Source organism: Lygodium microphyllum, chromosome 15, assembly GCF_053477565.2.
Source record: "Lygodium microphyllum isolate KBCC chromosome 15, Lygodium_microphyllum_v1.1.10, whole genome shotgun sequence".
NCBI lineage: Eukaryota > Viridiplantae > Streptophyta > Polypodiopsida > Schizaeales > Lygodiaceae > Lygodium > Lygodium microphyllum.
This window is the reverse complement of record NC_141149.1, coordinates 138,466,065-138,487,001: the sequence shown is the minus strand read 5'-3', so window position 1 is coordinate 138,487,001 and position 20,937 is coordinate 138,466,065.

Sequence of the window (20,937 nt, the reverse complement as noted above, 5' to 3'; positions counted from 1 at the left end):
TAGCTCTTCGACTCGTTGGTGTGCTTGGTGGTGGATGCGAAGGAGTGACGGCATTGGATTGTGTTGATTGTGGTCGTGGAACCATCTTCGAGCCTTCGAGTCATCAAATGCAAGAAGGTAAGTTAGGTGACCTCACTACAACTCGAGCTAGTCTTGTGTTCTTGCTTTCTTGGGTTGGAGAGGAGGATGCTTGGTTAGTTATAGTAGAGTGTTGAGAGACAAGGTGAGAGATTATCGCGAAGCGAGTTACAGGTTCTGAAACAATAGAAGTCCGTCTCCAAAGTCCCGACTGTTGGTACATTTGGCTCAGCAAATGGAATGTAATCAACATCGAAATCTAAATGATCCCAAGTATCATATTTGAGGTTGTACTTCCTATAATCAAAACCCATACTAAGAGATTATTGAGAGATATTGTAAGATATAGCCAAAGACTAAGGATATGCATTGCATCGCATAAAATCACCCTTATGGTCGCATTTCCTAAATTTCTAGGATAGTCTTAGAATATGATCCAAATCCTCCTCTAAAAACTTTCTAGTTAGCCATAAACCTTCATCATATGTAAATTTGATGTTTTAAAACAAGCTACAAAGACATGTAAGGGTACAAACCATGATAAGTGTATTATTCTTGAGATCCTTCTAGGATTCATAACTTTTGAATGTCTTCAACTATTTTCAGTTTGAAGCTCTTTACTATTACTTCATCAGGAGTCTCCCAATGATGAAGGCTTGACAATAGTAAATCTTCAATATATCCATATACATCTTTTCCTGACGGAACCAAATATTGGCTTTTTTGAAACCTAGACTTTGACACCACGTGTGAGGTGCCTCCTCCAATAGACCTATAGGAGTCCTCTTAGTAGTCGAGAAAAATTCATATCCATGCACATCACCATAAAGTCTCCCCATGGGAAACCTAGGAGTTAGTTGAACATGGGAATCTCAAATCTACTTCACAGGGGAAGTGTGTACAAGTCACCCGTAATAGCAATCAAATGCCCACCTAAAAAAGACCACTTTGTAATCAATCAAAGGTAGGAGTGAGGTTAACACTGCACTTGGTTCAAAAAGAGAGTAAGAGATAGGGGAGAGTGTAACTTGATCCCTCTACCCATAAGGTAAAATCTCAGCTTTGGTCCCCCTAAAACGATGTTAAACCTGGTAACCAATCCTACCGATATTGGGAGGGTCACTATTTGATCAGTTCTATCTAATGTTGGAAAGTTACCTGACTTATTGGGCCCACTCAGCCATAGGCATTTGATCATCAGGATCGAAGCTTCCCACTTTCCTCGATTGGGTTTGTTTTAGTTTTCTAATTAGCAAAGCATACTAATACTACCACGCTATTTGGATATAAAATAAATAAATTCCTTTTATTACTCAATTAAAGCGAGTTCGTTAAACTCAATCTTTAGCACATAACAAACAATTCTAAAATTAAATATTATTTCATAATAATAAGCAAAACCATCACTCCACAGAGTGGTACAAAACCATCTCTCCGTAAAAAGACATTGTCTAGTCTAGGATAGGACCTTCCAATCTCATAGGATTGAGCTGTATGTGATCACACTCCGTTCATGGTGGTCAATAGGGAATTTACTAGCTCAGAGCCCCTCTAAGCTTCCCTGAGCCTCAAGAGCCGTTCTACATAGCAGGGGCACTTATCACTCGGCCCTTTGCCCTCTCAGGTGCTCGAGTGATCAAAAATTAAGAAGACCTACCTCCCTTGGGAGCATAGGACCCCCACCCGCAGGTGAGTTTTTCCACACTCCGTAGAGTGTTAGGGAGCATTGTGTTGGGAACCCCAACGTCCTGAACCACCACAATCCACCCGACTGATACAAGCACCGAATCATAAGAGACATAATTCATCATTTACAAATGCAAAAGTAGTCATTACCATAAAATATTTTTAACACACATTCCAATGTATATGATGATAGAATCTATCCCCCTCATCAATTCTTGTGTTCTTTCTTAAAAAGAAATTGATAATACCAATATGTTTTTGTTAGTTTAAGTACATTCTAACTAATTGTAATCTATGTAACAGACTTATCCTATGGGCTTTTCTAACATTACTAACTTATCCCTCATTTTATCATAAGATGCAAAAAAGAAATAACATAAAATAGAAAAATTAGGAAGTTGTAGAGTTAATAGCTTAAAAGTAATCATATTCTTATATACTAAACCTGATTATCTATGTTTAGCCATCCATCATGATTATGGGTTATGACTGCAACCTCTGTTTGTTGTGGAATAACCAGTCCTTCGAGTTGAATGGATCCGGGGGTAACTTCCACTTGCGCTTCAGCTTCGTGTTGAGTTCCCTTAGGAGCGACTACTTCCTCGCATCACCTCCCTTAGCATCTTGACGACTCTTGGGAGCCATGGAAGCTTGATGGATTTGGGCAGCGCTTCCGTGTAGGTGTGGAGAGAGAGAGAGGCTCGGCTGATTGTAGTGTCTACTTCCTCGCATCACCTCCCTCAGCATCTTAACGTCTCTTGGGAGCCATGGAAGAAGCTTGATAGATTTGAGTAGCGCTTCCACATAGGTGTGGAGAGAGAGAGGCTCGACTGATTGCAACAAAGCTTCATTGCATCAACAACTAGCAGAGAGACTTTTGCATGGGTTGTTGTTATGACGTGATACTCTTTCCTTGTTTAAAGTACTCCAGGGGGGGGGGGGAGGGAGGTAAAGAGAGAACACTTGCTTTTAGTATTTTTGATGACATCATCGATGATGTCAGAGAGGGGCTCCCTTTTGGAACGTAGCATGGAGATAAAGATACGGAGAGCACCACGCATCATGTCGTCAGGTGGGTTATCACTCCAAGGCTCACGACTAAGCCGACGGCAATCAAGGCATAGACCTTGGCATCTTGGCCTTGGCATACTTGGCTATGAAGGCTTTGTTGGCTACGCGCGAGAAGCTCTCACTAGCTTGTAGGAAAAGCTTCCCGGGAGGTCACCCATCTCGGAGGTGTCGTCACCCAAGTGCACTTAACTGCCAAGTGACTATCCTCTAGGCTAGTTCTTTTTGTTGTTCTATACTACAAACATAGTTTTAATAAGCTTATCTTGGGAGGGTTTCCCAAGCCTTCCTTTAATTATCTTCATAGTTAGAGCTAGTTTTAAAAATGTGCAATCTTTACCAATTTTTTCAACATAAATCAATTTTTGGAATGTATACGCATATTATTTATTAAAATAAACTATGTAATGGGGACATTACATAAAGACATTATAATAATCTTTTGAATGAGAAGGATGCCTTATGGATATCATGTAAATATGGGAGCATAGGTAATGTGCCAAGAAAGAAACTCAAAGAGGAAAGGTCGATGAACTCAGAACGAATATCAACAAGACTAATGAAATATAATGGGTGTTAAAAAGAATATTCAAATTTCTCTCAAAAGTTATAAAATAGATAGTATTAATTGCATCTCATTTATATTACCTTTTTTGTAAGCTTTTATTAGCTCTATGAGCTTTGGGACTATCAAAAGATGTTAAATTTTAGAGATTTTGATTAAAAAGGATGAGAAATCCACAAAATGGACTAGTAGCTCAAAAGCAAAGCATACAATAATACCATATTCTTACACACATGGCAAACTCTTGTTGGCTCTTTCTTTAATCTAGTGATTAACAAAGTGCCATTTTTAATGCATTTTGGCTCTCATATTTTTTCAAACGTGAAACTTAATTATGATATTCATCCAATCAATCATTCTATCACAATGAATATAAAAATCCCATAGTTTAGTAGTTAAAACATGGACTAGGTACCATCACATGAGGGGCATTCCTATTGGAAATTTCTCCCAAGTATCCATATTTTCATCCAACCACTTGGTTCTCAGGTATCCACAAGGATCCTGGGTCTCAAATAGTCTTGATCTATTGCATCAAAATACTTTTCAAAATGGCAAGGGAAAGATCTAGGCTTGAGATGGTGTAATGGGGACATCACTCATACAGGCTACCCCTTATCTAGCTCTTATGTTTCTATGTTTTGGGGCTATCTTGTTAGCACTTCCTCACTTGGGGCCATTTTCTTAGCACTCCCTCGCTTCCTTCTCCCTTCAAACTTTATTGGTCTTTTGTTCCCTTGAACCAAGGCTCATTGAGGTGTAAGAACAAGCTCAAAGAGTGTATAGGTTGGGTTGGAGGGAGAGAAGTTTGGCTGAAGAGATTAGGCTTAGTAGTAAGGTGAGGGGGGATGCACGGCGTTCTTATGGAGAAGATGGGAATAAGGTTATGGGTCTTACATTGAAGTGGGTGAAGCAAGATTTGGCAAGGGGGTCTTATTGAAGGAGAAAATGCGATGAAGCTCCATGAGCATGATTGTTTATATCCTCACTCTCTTACTCTTCTCCTTACTATCTCTCTTTTCACACACTCTCATTATATCCCTATAAACTTGCCTCTATCTAACCTTTTACTCTCTCTCTCTCTCTCTCTCTCTCTCTCTCTCTCATATATACATGCACACACACAATTCTACCCCTCTCTTTCACTCCCCCCTCTATATCTCGCTCTCTATCTCTCTCTCTCTTCTCAACCTCTATAACTCTCTCTTTCTCTCCCTCTCACCATCTCTCTCACTTCTCTCCATATCCCTCCTCTCACTCGGCCAACATTACAAATTATGAATGAATGAATGAATGGCCTTAAGCTTATATAGCATTTGCCAACTTGCTTATGTTGCATACTTGATTTACAACTAATATAATAGCAAAATTTAACGGTCCTTGATTTACCTCCATCCACTAATTCAAAGGGGACATAGTTCTTCCTAGGCCATATCAAGATACTATAGGCACTTCATACTAAACTACACTTTGATAGAAAGACCATTTTACAAGCTCCTCATTGTTTGGGATTGGACCAAAGGATTCTGGGCTGTATACAAAGTTTTGAAAAAAGATCGTACAGTAGCACCTATCTTACAAGTCCTAGATTGGAACATTATGTTCCATGCACACATTGATGCATTTGAAGTAGTCATTGGAGCAATATTGTACCAACCTAATAAGCACATCATGAATTTTCATTTGGAAAGAGAGGAATTAGGAGTGGTCAATGTGATCAATAAATTTTGTCACTACTTGCTTGCCACCCCATTCACCTTCTTTGTAGACCATTAAGCCCTCCTTACTTAGTAAACAAATCATGTGCTATAGGATGCATAGCTGGATGGCATCAATCATTGCTAAAATTTGACTTCATAATGATCCTTTACTTGGTAAACAAACTATGCACTATAGGATGACTTCATAGTGATTGCGCACAAATGAAATAAGATTATATGGATAAGAATAACAAGTGGTGAAAAAGTGATTGGAATCGATGATGATCTCCTGTGTGCACACTTGTTTGAAACTAATTAGGAGACACATTTCTTTAAAGTTAATGTCACACCTATGGGGTCAATGATGTTGTATATATATTAGAGAATGGACTACCTAAACACCCATTAGAAAAGGTAAGACTCACCCACCTTCTCACCAAGACTAGACCCTAGCAAATAATTGCTAAATAACTTCCTAGATTAGGAAAGGATGGTCTCTTTTTAGAAGATGTATGTGTGAGCACAAAATGGAGGATGCGCTTCAAGAAGTACATGAAGGGGTAACATGAGGCCAATTTGATGCCAACACTATGGCTAGAAAAGTGATTCAATCACAATTGTGGTGGCCTACCTTGTTTAAGGACATGACATGCCTCATGAAGCAATGTGATGAGGCCAGAACACCAATCTCTATTGAAAAAATATGGAACTCATACTAGTCATTACCCACCAACCCTTTGAGAAATGGGTTATATTGTATGGGACCAATAAGCACATAGATTAGTACTTGCAAGCACAATGTATCATCATCATTATAGACTACATGACTAAATGGGTAAGGCTAGGGCCATTCAAAATGCTAGGACCATTGCCAAGTTCTTTTAAGAGCAAGTCATCTTCAGTTTTGTTGCCCCACTGTGATAGTGAGCCATCAAGGAATGCACTTTGTAAATCAAGTTATTGAGAAATCACTATGTATAATCCTAGTCATTCATAGAAATTTTTCTTTGCACTATCCTCAAGCTAATGGAAAAGTAGAATCTATGGACAAAAGAAGTGACTCAAATTATAAGCTTATGGTAGCTGTGTTGGCTTATCAAATAAGACACAAGATGGTAGCTATGTTGGTTTATCAAATAAGACACAAGATGTTTACTACTTATAAGCTATGGACAAAAGAAGTGACTCAAATTATAAGCTTATGGTACCTGTGTTGGCTTATCAAATAAGACACAAGATGTTTACTACTTAGAACCCATTTCAACTCCCATATCACACCATTCATGAATAGTAGTGAAAGATGGTCGGAGGGTACAAAAGCTTGGGCTACCCTCTTTATTGAATTAGAACATCTAATGGAGACGTGCCTCTTGGAAACTTGTGTCTTCATCACTAAAAATGACAACTGAAAGAATTGGTTTGACAAGCATGTGCAATAGAGAAACTTTGAAAGAGATGATTTGATATTGCTACACTGAATTAAGGGTCTTAAAGGAAATATCAAATTCAAGGGCCTCATAAGATATTGTGTTTTTATCATCAATATGTTAAACAATGTGGAAATTGAAACATTGGAACAGAAAAATATAGTTAGTTTTAACAAGTGTCGAGCCAAGAACTCTATAGGTCACTTGGAGCATGAATCTTCAATGGATGAGTTTAATGTTCTAGTCATCTTGACATTCCAGTCTTTAGAGCCAGTTTTTAGAGCCATCACAATCACATGATATAGTTGGTATGAGCAATAGAGCAACAAGCTAAACTCAACTGACCCACTTGTCGAAGTCACTCCACTTATGAGCCAGAAAATAATCAATTAAAGCTTAATGCATACAGGGGCATGCCTTATGCCTTGCTAGGGAAATGTAAACTCATGGTAATAATGGACATAAAAAATGTTCTTGTACTTCTCCAAGTTCTTTTAAATAGAGAAGACATTGACAAAGAGATTCTCTTAGGGAAAATGTGCAAGTGTTTGGTGAAGTGTTGTTGAAATCAAGGCTCAATGATCGGGAACTCCTATTCTTTCAAGAGCTTCAACCACACATGACTCAATCATCTCTCTCTCACTTGGCTTGCATTTCAAACTCCAAGCCAACATTATTGAAGTTGCATGCCCACAATGCTTCACATCTATTGCAATTCTTCTAATACATCTTTAAAATTTGCATGGGAATCAGCCAAAATTTTGAAAAATATTTCAAGAATAATAAAAATGCCTCATTTGCAATTGGAGTAATTGACAATTGCACATTACGGATGGATAATACCTAAAATAATATATTGAAGCTCTACATATAATTCTTTTAAAGAATAAAATTTGACACTTTGACACTGTGACTTCGACTTTACATTGCATCCTTCTTCACTCAAGATTAACATTAGCCCCCCCTTAGACAAGTGCAAGCTCCTTATCACCCACCCTCAAAGGTAGCATGTTGCTATAGCTTGCACACCATGGATATGGCATGCTTGGAATAGTAAATATCAACATCATCACACATGCCATATGAAAAGATTTCAAAAACTTCTATATATAGGCAAGATAGCATATCATAAACTACAAATTTCAAAAGTTATCCAAGCAATAGACTACCATTTTGCTCATAATTGACTGACCAATATGATATAAAGTGAAAATTGCAAACATTGGGTAATACAATGCCATTACTCATTGGGTATTCAAAACCTCCAACTTCCAAGTTGATTGAGTACCAAGATTGAAGGCTTAACCGTTTGCACCATCAAACAATTGATAGAAAAAGTTTGGACCTTATTTGTCAACACTTAATGGTGGATGCTTGTGTAACACCTTAATTAGTTTGTAGTTTCAATTATCCATGCTTGCTTGCAATATTTATTATTCTATGAAATGTAAGCATCTTGTTGCATTATAATTTTCCTCCTTTAGATCTATATGCAATAACTATATGTGATGCTTTAGGACTTTATATTGTGTGAACATCTCATAAATCCAACATCTCATTTCTTTAGATAACCACGTGGTAAAAAACACATATTTATTGGGGCAATAGAATTTAGGTTACAAGTATGATTTTTGAAAACAAAAAGATATTGTCACCCCGCAAGATGCCTCTCTCATGAGACCCTTCTTTCTCCATGCATGGTGGATGGGGGAGACTCATGAGAGTCTTCCAACCCAATGGTGCACAAATACCTATAGAAAATTTCTACATGACATTTCTTGATATGTGCCACTTGCAATGTGCAAAGAAGATCCAAGTCAACATTACCCAAGAAACTTAGGTGGTGGTCAATGGAATGTAGCTATCAATAGTAGATTGGTTAAGGGCTTCCTAGTGCATGCTTCTTATACCACATCATTTGGAACTTTTTTGGAGCATTTGGTCTTCAATTTTCTCCATTCAAGAAGTTGGTGAGCCCTATTCATGTGGTGTATATATGATGTATTGTGTTATAGTTGAAGTAGGCATTGTAGCAAGTGTGAGTTTTAAATACCTCCCTTAAATGAATACTATTACCATAACCCATATTTTGCTAACTAATGCACAAATTTCAAGTGGAACTACATGACCCAAACTGTTCTCCTGAATGTTGTAGTAGCAATATCCTTTGTGTGTATGTGTGGGTGTGTGATGAAAACCACAATAAGGTCCATTAAAAGGGTACACAACTTTAATGACCACTAGTAAGCAAAATGAAAAAGCCTCATAGTTGAGGAAAGGCTATTGTTAAATGAGCAAAGTTAGATATTAGTTGCATGTGGTTAATTGAATATTTTATTATGGGCATAATACAATAGCTTACTTATTCTAAGGTTCATGTGATGATTAAGAAATGTGGCTACATAGGCAAGAAGTTGGATATTAAGCTTTTTTAAAGAAATACATTTTCTATGTCTAAGTAAAACATTCCTTTTTTTTGCATCAACCACTTGAAATTAAGTAATTCAAGGCTATGATTATGATCAACATAGGGATGAATTAGATGGTAGGATGCTACATTATCTACATTTGTACGATGCAATAGAAAGGGTTAGGCCTCGCAAAGTTTTTGCATGCCATATGCTCCCACTACCAATGTGTCACATGTGACAAAACCACCCACTTGAGATCTATTTGGAATTGTAGGCTTGGCTATGATGTCAATGACCTTTGTGTGGTTGTATAAAAGATTGGATCTTTATGGTTCAATATCCTTATGTCCAAAAATGTTTTTGTATTACCTAATACATATAGTAGAGGATGGTCATACATGCTCGTGGAAGGCATAGCCAACCTTATGCCAATCTTAGTAATAGATGTAGATTTTAATAATAATTACAACATTTCATGCACAAATGTTTTGAATATATGCAACATTTTTTTGAGTCTTATACTTGTGGAAATAATGATTTTTATGGTAGTTATATACTTCTCGTTGTTAAATAAAAATATATTCTATGCAGATGTCAAAATATGAGTGTATGATTGAAAGGGTCTTAAATTGAAAGGTTGAAGAAAGTGTAATACAAATGATGTTAAATTAATCCATTGATGTAGTAATCTAGATAGGATATGCTTGGCATTGTTCATGTGCCATTTTGATATCAGTCTAAGGGGATTTTATAGTGAAAAAGGTTCTCCCTTTAAACTCAGTAACTTGGAAAATTTACCAAATTGTCTTAGATATTTGTGGCATCTATAAACCATTAGTTTTTCCATGTTTGCTATTTGTGCATGACACCATGAAGGGAGGTCGTGTCAGTATGCATTGGGACAATGGTAGTTATGGCCCCTAAGCCTCTTACAAATCACCCATAAATGTATGTTTATACATGTATATGTTCAACATAGAAATTTATTTGCATGTGCTTGATTCTCTTGGGTTTTAATACAAAAGACTTTTGAACCTAGTCAAAATTGAAATCTCATGAGAGGGAAGAAAGATTACAAGTAGTCAAGAAATATTTCTTTATTCCATTGGATTGCCATCTTCTGAATTCTAGTACACTTTATAATGTGAGCATGAAGCAAATTCAATTTTACATTGGTGGTGGAAAATGGATGGAGATAGAAAGCCAACCTTGAGATAGATTGGGGGCATCGAAGATCACCAACCTAGAGGATATGAAGAAGCATGCTTGCATATTGTCCCACATACACTCAATCCATTGATAGCAATTGTGGATGCTATCAAGAGGAGTGTATGGATAGGAGGGAGGGCATTTTAAAAGAACTTAAATGTTTAGTTGTTTTGATTTTCCAACGATCCCTTTTTGTAGAATGATATCTTAAGCTATAGCTAGGGACTTGAAGAAAACTTTTGGAAAAGGGGGGGGGAGGGGGGGGGGGGGTGTATCTTGTAGAGAAGGATGCTTTCATTCTTTCTTTATAAAATGTTCTAGAGAGGATATGATGGTGATAGATGAGATGGTCTCACAATGGATGGAATATGGCATGAGGTTAACATGGAATGTCAAGGAGGGATGTGCTACTTGTGGAAGGGAAATCATCCTATAATATAATGTATATAAGCAATCAATGATAGACTTGACAAAAATAGAGAAAACATATATGAGTCCACTGTATTGTAATTGAATCTACAAAAGTGAGTAAAATTTATGCTCTATCAAGCTTGCAAAATATCACTAAGTGGTTTAGTTCTAAACATGGTTTCAATTTTCTAGTGCTATCTTGATGTATGGGTGCCTAAGTATGTGTTTTAAATTTTGCAACTTAAAACACACATGCTTGGTGGCTAGCATATCAAAGGACAAGATTGTGAATTGTGCATTTGTGAGGCTTCATGAAGATTAAAAATCTATCAGTGTAGGGAAATACGTACACTAATTACACCCATCAAAGATCCACTTTGTTATCTTGATTAGGTCCAAGTAACTAAAGCACTTAATTAAAAAGATGAAAAATGTAAAATTAACCATATGAAAAAGTGAATTGAGAAAGAAGAAAAGACTCGTGGCAATGATTCTAGCTCCTATTGTGGGGAAAGATGTGAAATATATGATTTTTCTCTACTCTTTTAACTGACTAGTTGCTTTTAAAAAGTGGATATAGTGTGATATTTATTGCTTTATTTATATCTCATTGCTTATGTGTAGATTCTTAGCTCACATAGAGAATATCACTCCTACAAATCATAAGAAGTTTATAAAAACGTTCCTTGATCTAGGCTATGATAAAGGCTTCAAATTCCTAATGATTTCCTAATTGAGAGCTGTTTATTCTCATAAATTGCTTGCCTCAATTGAGATGCCTGTTTACAAGAACTTAGGTCAATGGTGTTAATAGCAATGAGAAAGACATATGTTAAGGATATTTTCATTTGAGTTTTTTGGGTGTAATAATGGACCCTCTATGAAATTCAATGGTAGAATATTCTCAAAAAGTTGGGTACTATAAATTCTATGTAGGCAAGCTCCAATTTTATCAAAGCTTGCATCCTTGGGTTATACTCATCAAGAGCCTCATAATGATATATGTCTCAATAGGGTTAGATATCGAGACATGGATGCTATACAAAAGATCCCTTTTACCCTAAGGGAGATTACCATAACAACAATCTTCCCTAGGGTAACCAAGAATCGTAATGGTAATCTTCCTAAGGATAAGAGGAATCTTTATATAACATCCTTACCTCATATCTGAACTCTATTGGCCCATATATCACATTGAAGCTCTTCATGAGTAGAATTTAAAGTGTATACTTGGATAAATATGAAGACTATTTGTGAAATTTTACTATACACCACTTTTGAGCCCTTATAATTGTTGGGGGTAAAGGCGCCTTTGCCTAGTTGCCCATGTATTACTACACTGACAATACCTGCCACTTTACTCTTTATTCTTTCAGTGATAGTTTGAATAAAGGAAGGCCCGGTCACACATTGTGACTATTGGAGTTCCCATTTGGTGTCTCTCTTTCCTGCTCTTGCTCTCCCGCCATAGCTCTTCCAAGCAAGCTTCGATCCTTCTCATCTTTCAATTGGTATTAGGGTATGGTTGCTTGAGCATTACAACTTAGTTCATGACTCCTTTAGCTTCCTGTTGATTACCTACACTCATTGGGTCTCCTTCTCGGCAGCCATAGCTGACTCTCCGGAGCTCCCGTCACTCACCAGCTTCCCGAGCACCTACTTGGCCCCTTTGGGCACCCTCAGGGCATTCCAACAAGATATTTTTTCATTTTATTTAGGGTTTCATGCTAGTTACAGGTCTACCAGTCTGAGAAGTGAAAGGGGGCAGCAGGATTGAAGCTCCAGTGCTCCATATCTTGACATAGGCTTTATTGGGGCACCTTAGGCTTATTGTGTGCCTTCTTTGGCACCCACTTGAGCTTCCTAGCACTCTGCCCAGCTCAAAAACATGAACAACCCAAGAAGATTTGTGCCATTTTTCCATGTGCATTTACAGGATATGATCAGTTGTTTGATCTCCTCTAGTTCATTCCGATCATTGGCAGTCTCATTTGGGCACTATACATTTGGTTTATGCTTGGCATTTGATCCCAAGCCTTGGAATTGAGCATTAATGTGATTTACTTAGGTTTGGGACTGTTATATATAGTTCACAGGCAGCCCACAACAATGCTACATTAGCATTTTATGTCTGGACCACTTTGGCATTGACATTGGTTGCCCAGTTGGTCCCGAATGCACCTCGAATGCTAGGGGAATGTATGCCTATGATGTGAGATGATTTTGGGGATGAATTTTCTTAGTCATTGACTATTTTACATAGTCCACAGATAGCCCCCTGTCATTACACTTTATGCTCATGCTACATAGTCTTTTGATGCCCGATTATTCCCGGTTGGTGCCTATACATATGGGAAAGTATGCCTATGGTTTGATGCCTATGGTTTGTCTATGGTTTTGAGCTTGGATTGAGCCACTGTTTGCTCAATTTTGGACGTTTATTTGTTGTCGGAATATTAAGGGCTGAAGCTCTTTTGCTTATGTTTGGATATGCCTATTGCATTCAGGCTATGTCTTGGATATATACATTGATGTAGTGACTCTCGAGGATTGACATAAAGCTTGGATTTTCTCTCGAATCATTAGTTGAGCTTGAACTCGCTTCGCATAGCATTTGGATCTTCATCTCTGATATACCTATGGCATGTACTTTGCTTATGTCTGGACCGGTCTTGACACGCTTGGCCTATGCCACTACTACATGCTCATTACATTGTTTAGAGTTGGATGCTACTGAGCCTTGCTTTGGCTTGACATTTGATTGCGTGGAGCTTACTTTGGCTATTTCTCAACTTGCCAGAGTTACAGTTTGGATGTACTTGATGTCTATGGATGCTATGTATAGATGCTACATGGTTTATATGCTCATGAGGTCTTATTGATGCTTGATCTTGGATCTTCTGGAGTGGTGCTATTATATGCCCTTGTTGAGCTTCTTTGCTTGATATTTATGGCTTTTGTTCTACTAAGAGCATCCTGATATGCTTGACAAACTTTGAGCAGGCGGTTTATGCTACTTGGGCATTTAGATACTTGAGATTGGGATCTTCACTTGGATGTTGCATAGTTGATATGCCATGGTCCTCATAGATGTAGTTGGGCTGATTTGGGCTTTGCACTCCTTGAGCATACACCTCTTTGTGTCAGGTTTTGCCAATGTTGTGTACACTTTGCCCTATCACAAAGGAGGTGTGCCGGCTTACTGACGGATTCATTTGACATGCTTGGGTGTTTGCTCGATGTCCGTATGACTGTCACATGATGCTGATTTATGTCCGCTTGACGCTAGATTGCTTTGACAGTCAACAATTGACTTGATGCATTCATTTTGCCTACAGTTTTCTCTTGTTGTACCTGATTGTAATTTATTACAGCAAACAGTTATGCATGGACCGATGTGGATTTTTCATGTTGAATCATCTTAATTTTATGTACTTTTGATGGTACTTGGTAGGCAGCATCATTAGCTATCAGTTCATGGTCATTTTACCTTGGTTTTGGTGGTATTTTGGCTATTTATAGCAGAAAATAGCAAGTAGTTTTAAACTGTTTGCACCATTTTTGACTACAGTATGGCATATTCTTCCATTGTGTAAGGTGTCCGCCCATCCTGTCCATGCACACTTTTAGTGGTCTATTGAGAAACGAATCTAAGCGTCGTTGCCCGGCACTCCCATGGAATGTTACGGGTTTTGTTGCCTAAGGTTTCCCAAATATGCCTCGCAACGGAACGTTCATGGCCAAACATACTAGGATCAACCTGAACTTTGGGCTCCTAGTGGCCAACGTCTCCTACCAGCATTCTAGCATCAAATCCTGGACATCCTACTTTATGCAGAGATACCCAAGCCAAAGCAAACCCATGCCAAACTTGGTTCAAAGAGAATGGGAAACGAGAGGGATGCGACACTCAACCTCTTTGTCTGTAGGGCATAGTCCCATTCAGATCCCCTAAAATGGCATGAATCGGGTTCTAACCTAACAATATCTAAAGGTCGAATGACGGTAAAATCTTGTGAGAAGCCTCTTAGTTCTCTAGGACCACCCTGCCATAGGATAGACCCGTCGGGGGTTCTGCCCACCCGTTTCCCTTAATAGCTTTAGTTTTCTAATTAGGTCCTACCACATTTATGTGTGATACTTAAAGTCAGCTTCATTAATTAAGACTTTTAGGGAACATGGTTCGTTCGCATAGCTTATAGCACAAACACAAAAACAGAGCAAGCAATCTATTGACAAACAAGTTCAAACAAGTTCCTTAACTTATCTTCAAGTTAATCTTTGTCTCCCACCCATACAAGAGAAATTATGTATCCCTTCTGTCCAACAGAAGTATCTCTTCTACCCTGCAAAAGTAACTGATCCAAATCTCATGGCACCACAAATTCAATCCTTTATCTAGAATAGGATCTCCCAACATGCCCAGACGTTGGGGGCCACGGAGGTCTTCAACTCCATTCTAGACCTAGCAAGGGGTGTCCAGAGCTATGCCTGACCCACAAGCTTTCTAGGATCGAGCAATGCCCTCTCGAGTTAATTTGTGGTGAGATCATGGAGGTGATCCACCCGTGCAATATATCCTTCCTTAATTAAATCCTTTAAGAATCCAGCACAACAAGGCATTCAGCCCTAATATCAGTTTCTAGGAAAACATTCCTTTATCCCCATGGCAACTTGTCATCACAGACCCTTGCCATGCATTTAGCATAAATCACAAGCACTTGGAACAATCATCCAAACAACAAACTAACAACTACCACTTGAATGTAAAAGCATTTAGGATGTTGCCAAAGACGGAGATAGGGAAAAATTAAACTAACTCTCTCCCTCGCAGCCTCTCGAGATAACTCCTCTCTCTCTCTCCTTCTCTCTCTCTCTCTCTCTCTCTCTCTCTCTCTCTCTCTCTCTCTCTCTCTCTCTCTATCTCTTTATCGCTCTCAAGCTCCTTCTCGTAACCTCTTGGAGGGATATCTTTCTCTCTACCTCTCTCTCGCAGCCTTTCGGGGTCTCCTTATGCTTCTTGTGCCTCCCCATGCCTCATATTTATAGTGAATTAGAGAAAAGGCTTGTGGCTGAGAAGAGAAGCTCTTTGTGGAGGGGGATCTTGGAAAAATCAGTGATCTGATGCTTAGATCATAAATCTGATGGTTCCACTAGCTTCAAAAGGGAGGTAAAATCCCAAGACACTTGCTTAGAAAGCTCTTAGTTCATTCATTTTTCTTTTCTCTGTTCGAAGTGTTATTTTTTGTCTGTAGACTACGATTGTGGTGTGCGTAATTTCACAAACCTCTCTTTATTTTTTTCTTTTTATAAAATCTCCAAAACTAACTATAACATCACTTGTCTTTTCTTTTAAATGACATTCAGTTCTAGAATTCTCTATATCTTTTTTAGGATAATATCTAAAATATACTAGTTTTGCCTAAAACCTAATATTTTTGGACCATCCAAACTATACACATTAATACTAGTGATTAATATAGCTCATAAGTCTCGTTCACGTTGTCACTTCCATGAAGGGTGGCTATGGTCCTTGTCAGTTCGAGAAAAATATCAAATTTACGACTCTTGATTTTTTAATATATATTGTTAATTAAATAAAAAACCTTAATTATTAACGTTAGTTAGTTTTTTTTAATTTAGTTAGTCTTTAGTTAGTAATCTTACTAATTAATCAACTAACTAACTTTCAAACTAACCAACTAACTTTTATTCTGTGGAAATATTACATCCTCCTCCCCTTAGAGAAATCGAGATGTCCTCATCTCGAGAGAAACCAAGGGCATCATTATGGAACCTGTGGGTTATGGACCCATCACACTTCCGCTGCGCTACTCTTATTACTCATAGGCATGTGGTCTTTTGAAACAACAACCTATTGTATTTGATATATCGGAGTCTTGATTACAATAGAAAATTTATTGTAGTTACATCTCATGGATATCTTCTAGGTTTTTCCTAAGCACCCGGTATATTCTCGATCACTGGAGCTTGTACAACCTCATTTCTTGTAAGCTCAAGTTCTCTTCGAGCTCTGTTGGGAAAATTGATGTAGTTATGTCCAATGTTGTGGCACTCGGAGCATCGGTGTTTAGGGTGCTTTGGACATTCCCTTTTGAAATGACCTAACTCCCTGCAATAGAAACATCGCGAAACTTTATCACTTGTAGTCACAAGATTCTTGGTTGTCTTTGGTAGGATTTTCTTCTTTAGACCAAATTGTCCTAGGATTCTTTTAGTAGATTGGAGTGGTCCTTTATCTCAAAAACTACGTTTCCTGATTGTCCTCTTCTTAGTTCGGGACTGAGCTCCTTGGACAATTGGCATTTCTTGTAATACTAAAGAATACTTTCCAAGCTTCGACATTCTAGTAAGACCCAATCTATATTAGTTGAGAACGACTAAATAAAAATTCATTGCAATTTATAACTGACATTCCTTGCCAATGTATCTCTAATCATTTACAAGTTCTAGACTCAAAATAGATGTAACTCATATTACTCAGGTTAACTGTAGTTACAAGACTAAAGTTTATTCCAATACAAGTTGTATTTCATGTCGACAAAATTTCTAGGATTTCTAGTCATCCTAAAGAGGTGTTGTCGGTTCTAGGTCTTCGTCTTCATTTGATTCCTCTATATATGCATAGACTGCACCTGTGTAGCTTCATTTTCTTGGAGGTTCAATGTCTCCTGGACTTAGATCAGGGCAATTTGCTTGTATGTGTCCTAGCTCATTTCAATGGAATCACTGACGGTAGGGATATTTTCTACGGATATGCCCTATCTCTCCGCATGTATGGCATCTCTTACCCTAATCTCGAGAGCCATCTTTACTACAATTGCCCGATTTAAGTCCTTGGATTATTGGATTCGCTCGGAGTAATGCATCTTGCAAGTCCGTTGGACGCATTGCTTCAGGACGGCGGTTCAGAGGAGTGTTTAGGCCATGGAAAAACTTGGATACTTGCTATGCAATATCCATAGGTGGCGCATATTTTAGTAGGGTTACAAACTTTGAGTAGTAAGCTTTCAAGTTTAATTCCAACTACTTGAGCTTGAAAATTTCATTCATCCTCAAAGTCTGGTAGGTTGGCAGAAGGTATTGTCCACGTACAACATCTTTTAGTTGAGCCCAAGTGACAATGGCTATAAAATACCTTGATCCTTGCACCATTGCTTCCACCAACCAACTAGCTTAAGTTTGGCTATCATTGCTTGATTGGTAGAAGTAGTTCCCGAAGCAGAGAAATAATCATCCATCAACTCAATCCATATCTCTGCCTCTATTGTGACGTTTATTTCTTCTCCATCAAACTTGGGTGCCTTAATTTTCTTGAGAAGAAATTTCTTCTCTTGCATGTCAGCTATTGTGGGTGCAGGAGGTGCCTGACAATCAAGTCATACCACTTAGGTTACTCTGTTTAGAATATGCCTACAGACTTTACATCAATCTTGCATTATCATGGAGTTTTGCTCTAATACCAACTGTAAGGTGCCCGCCCACATCGATTGTCCAGGCACGCTTTTAGTGGTCTATCGAGAAATGAATCTAAGTGTTGCTGCTCGGCACTCCCATGGAATGTTCCAGGTTTTGTCACCTAGGGTTTCTCAAATTCGCCTCACAACAGAACATTCATAGTCGAACCCACTAGGATTGACCTGAATTTTGGGCTCCTAGTGGCCAAGGTCTCCTAACAGTATTCTAGCACGGATCCTGGACATCCTACTTTACGCAAAGATACCCAAGCCAAAGCAGACCCATGATGCACTTGGTTCAAAGAGAATGGGAAACGAGGGATGCGCCACTCAACCTCTTTGTCCATAGGGCATAGTCCCATTCCGGTCCCCTAAAATAGCATGAATCGGATTTTAGCCTAACAATACCTAAAGGTTGAATGACGGTAAAATATTATGAGAAGCCTCCCAGTTCTTTGGGACCACCCTGCCATAGGATAGATCCGTTGAAGGTTCCACCCACCCGCTTCCCATAATAGCTTTAGTTTTCTAATTAGGTCCTACCACATTTATGTGTGACACTTAAATTCAACTTCATTAACTAAGCCTTTTAGAGAATAGGGTTCATTTGCATAACTTATAGCACAGACATGAAAATAGAGCAAGCAATCTATTAACAAACAAGTTCAAACAAGTTCCTTAACTTATCTTCAAGTTAATCTTTATCATCTGCCCATACAGGAGAAATTATGTATCCCTTCTATCCAACAGAAGTATCTCTTCTGCCCTGCAAAAGTAACTGGTCCAAATCTCATGGCACCACAAATTTAATCCTTTATCTAGAATAGGATCTCCCAACATGCCCAGATGTTGGGAGCCACGGAGGTCTTCAACTCCATTCTAGACCTAGCAAGGGGGACAGAGCTCCACCTAACCCACAAGCTTTCTAGGAGCGAAACATCATTCCTGTAGTTGGCCTTTTCACCACTCGACCTTTGGCCCCTGGATCTAGCAATGCCCTCTCACGTTAATTTGTGGTGCGATCATGGAGGTGATCCACCCGTGCAATATATCCTTCCTTAATTAAATCCTTTAAGAATCCAGCACAACAAGGCATTTAGTCCTAATATCAGTTTCTAGGAAAACATTCCTTTATCCCCATGGCAACTTGTCATCCAGACCCTTGCCATGCATTTAGCATAAATCACAAGCACTTGGAACAATCATCCAAACAACAAACTAACAACCAGTTGAATGTAAAAGCATTTAGTATGTTGTTCGATCAACCAACAAAAAAACCCAATTGTATTCTTCACAAAGAATGCAAGAATAGTTGCGATAATATTTCCATCACATATCTGCTCTTCCCCTTGGGATCAAAGAGTGATTCTATGTAAAATTTACTTAACTCTTGGATGCACAATTTTTAATGTCATGATTATGCCATTCATAACCCTTAACCAATTCTTCCTTGTAATTTCTCTATCAATGAATAAGTCATATGTAACTAGGTGCAATTAACTTTCCTTGCTACATGCACTTTGCAAGCTCAATCTTTTGAATACGTGAGATGAAATGACCTATATGTTGAGATTAGCAAATGATGCTTGGTATGTATGCCCATAGAGGCCAAATGTGTGCCCAAAAGAGGCTTGCCCATGAGTGGCTTTGTATGGGATATGTGACAAAGATGTATGCTCTAGAAGCTCTAGGAAGAGATGTCCAAAATCCCATATGCACAGTGAGGTACAGTGGTACTATCCAAAAAACTATAAAGGCATGTACTTGGTTGACACTTTTTTCAAGGAGAATGGAACTTTTAGTTTGACTCACTCAAGATTGTGTTTATGAGTCCAAGCTAATCTATCTTGGAACCTCATTCACTTGAGTTACAATCTCTTCTCTCTATCATGTATCGGTTCTATGATTTGCGTCCACCATAGCCAACTAGCTTAGATCCGACATTTTTAACATGGTATCAGAGCCATGGCAAGCTAGCATGGCGAGCTAGTTCTAGCATCATTAGTTAGCCACATTCTAATGTAAATGGATAGTAGGAGTTGAACCTACTTTAAGGCCCTCTACCATATCCATATCTTAGGCCACCTATGGCCAAGAAAGAGGCTTAGAAATCCTTCTCTCTATTGGGCTTGATGAACAAACAGATTTTGGTTTTAGTTTTCCATTGTCCACTCGAAGAATCTACCCAACAGCCCAGGAAAAAATCTACAATCTTTCGTCTTTGTTGTCAAGGGAGTCCAAGGAGGATTTCAGACTTGCTCCAAAGGGCAAAAATAGACCGAAGCTTATTCAAAAGACCTTTCAAGAACAAGGTAAGAAAGGAACCCCCGCAAAGGCCAAGAAGCTGACCGTGGGCTGAGCGATTAGCTCAAGAAAAAGGAGTCTGTATCAGGCATCAGGAGGAAAGAATGTGAAGGGAAAGAAGGTGCTCCGATGCTCCTCAAGAAGCTCAGTTTGGAGTTCACATTAGAGAGAAGAGAAAGAAGAAGTGGGTGTAATAGATTGAGAAGTATTGAGTTTCAATTGCAAAGCCTCATCATCGATGGCAAGAAGATCAAGGCTCAAATCTAGGACACAGTGAGCCAGGAGCTTTTCTGGGCTGTGACCTCGGTGTACTACAAGGGAGCCATATGAGCTCTCCTCGTCTACGACATAACCAGAAAGATCACCTTCGAGAGCATTCAGAGATGGCTGGAATAACTCCGGCTCCACTCAAACATGAGCATCGTGACTATGCTCCTCGGTAACGAGTGTGACCTGAAGCATTTGAGATAGGTGAGCGTGGAAGAAGACAAGGGCTCTGTGAATCGAAAGCGGCAAGTTCTGATTCTGCTATTGCAAGAGGAGGTCCGTTAGATGAGTCTAGCTAAGCTCATTTCCCTGATTGAAGCGCCCCCTGCATGT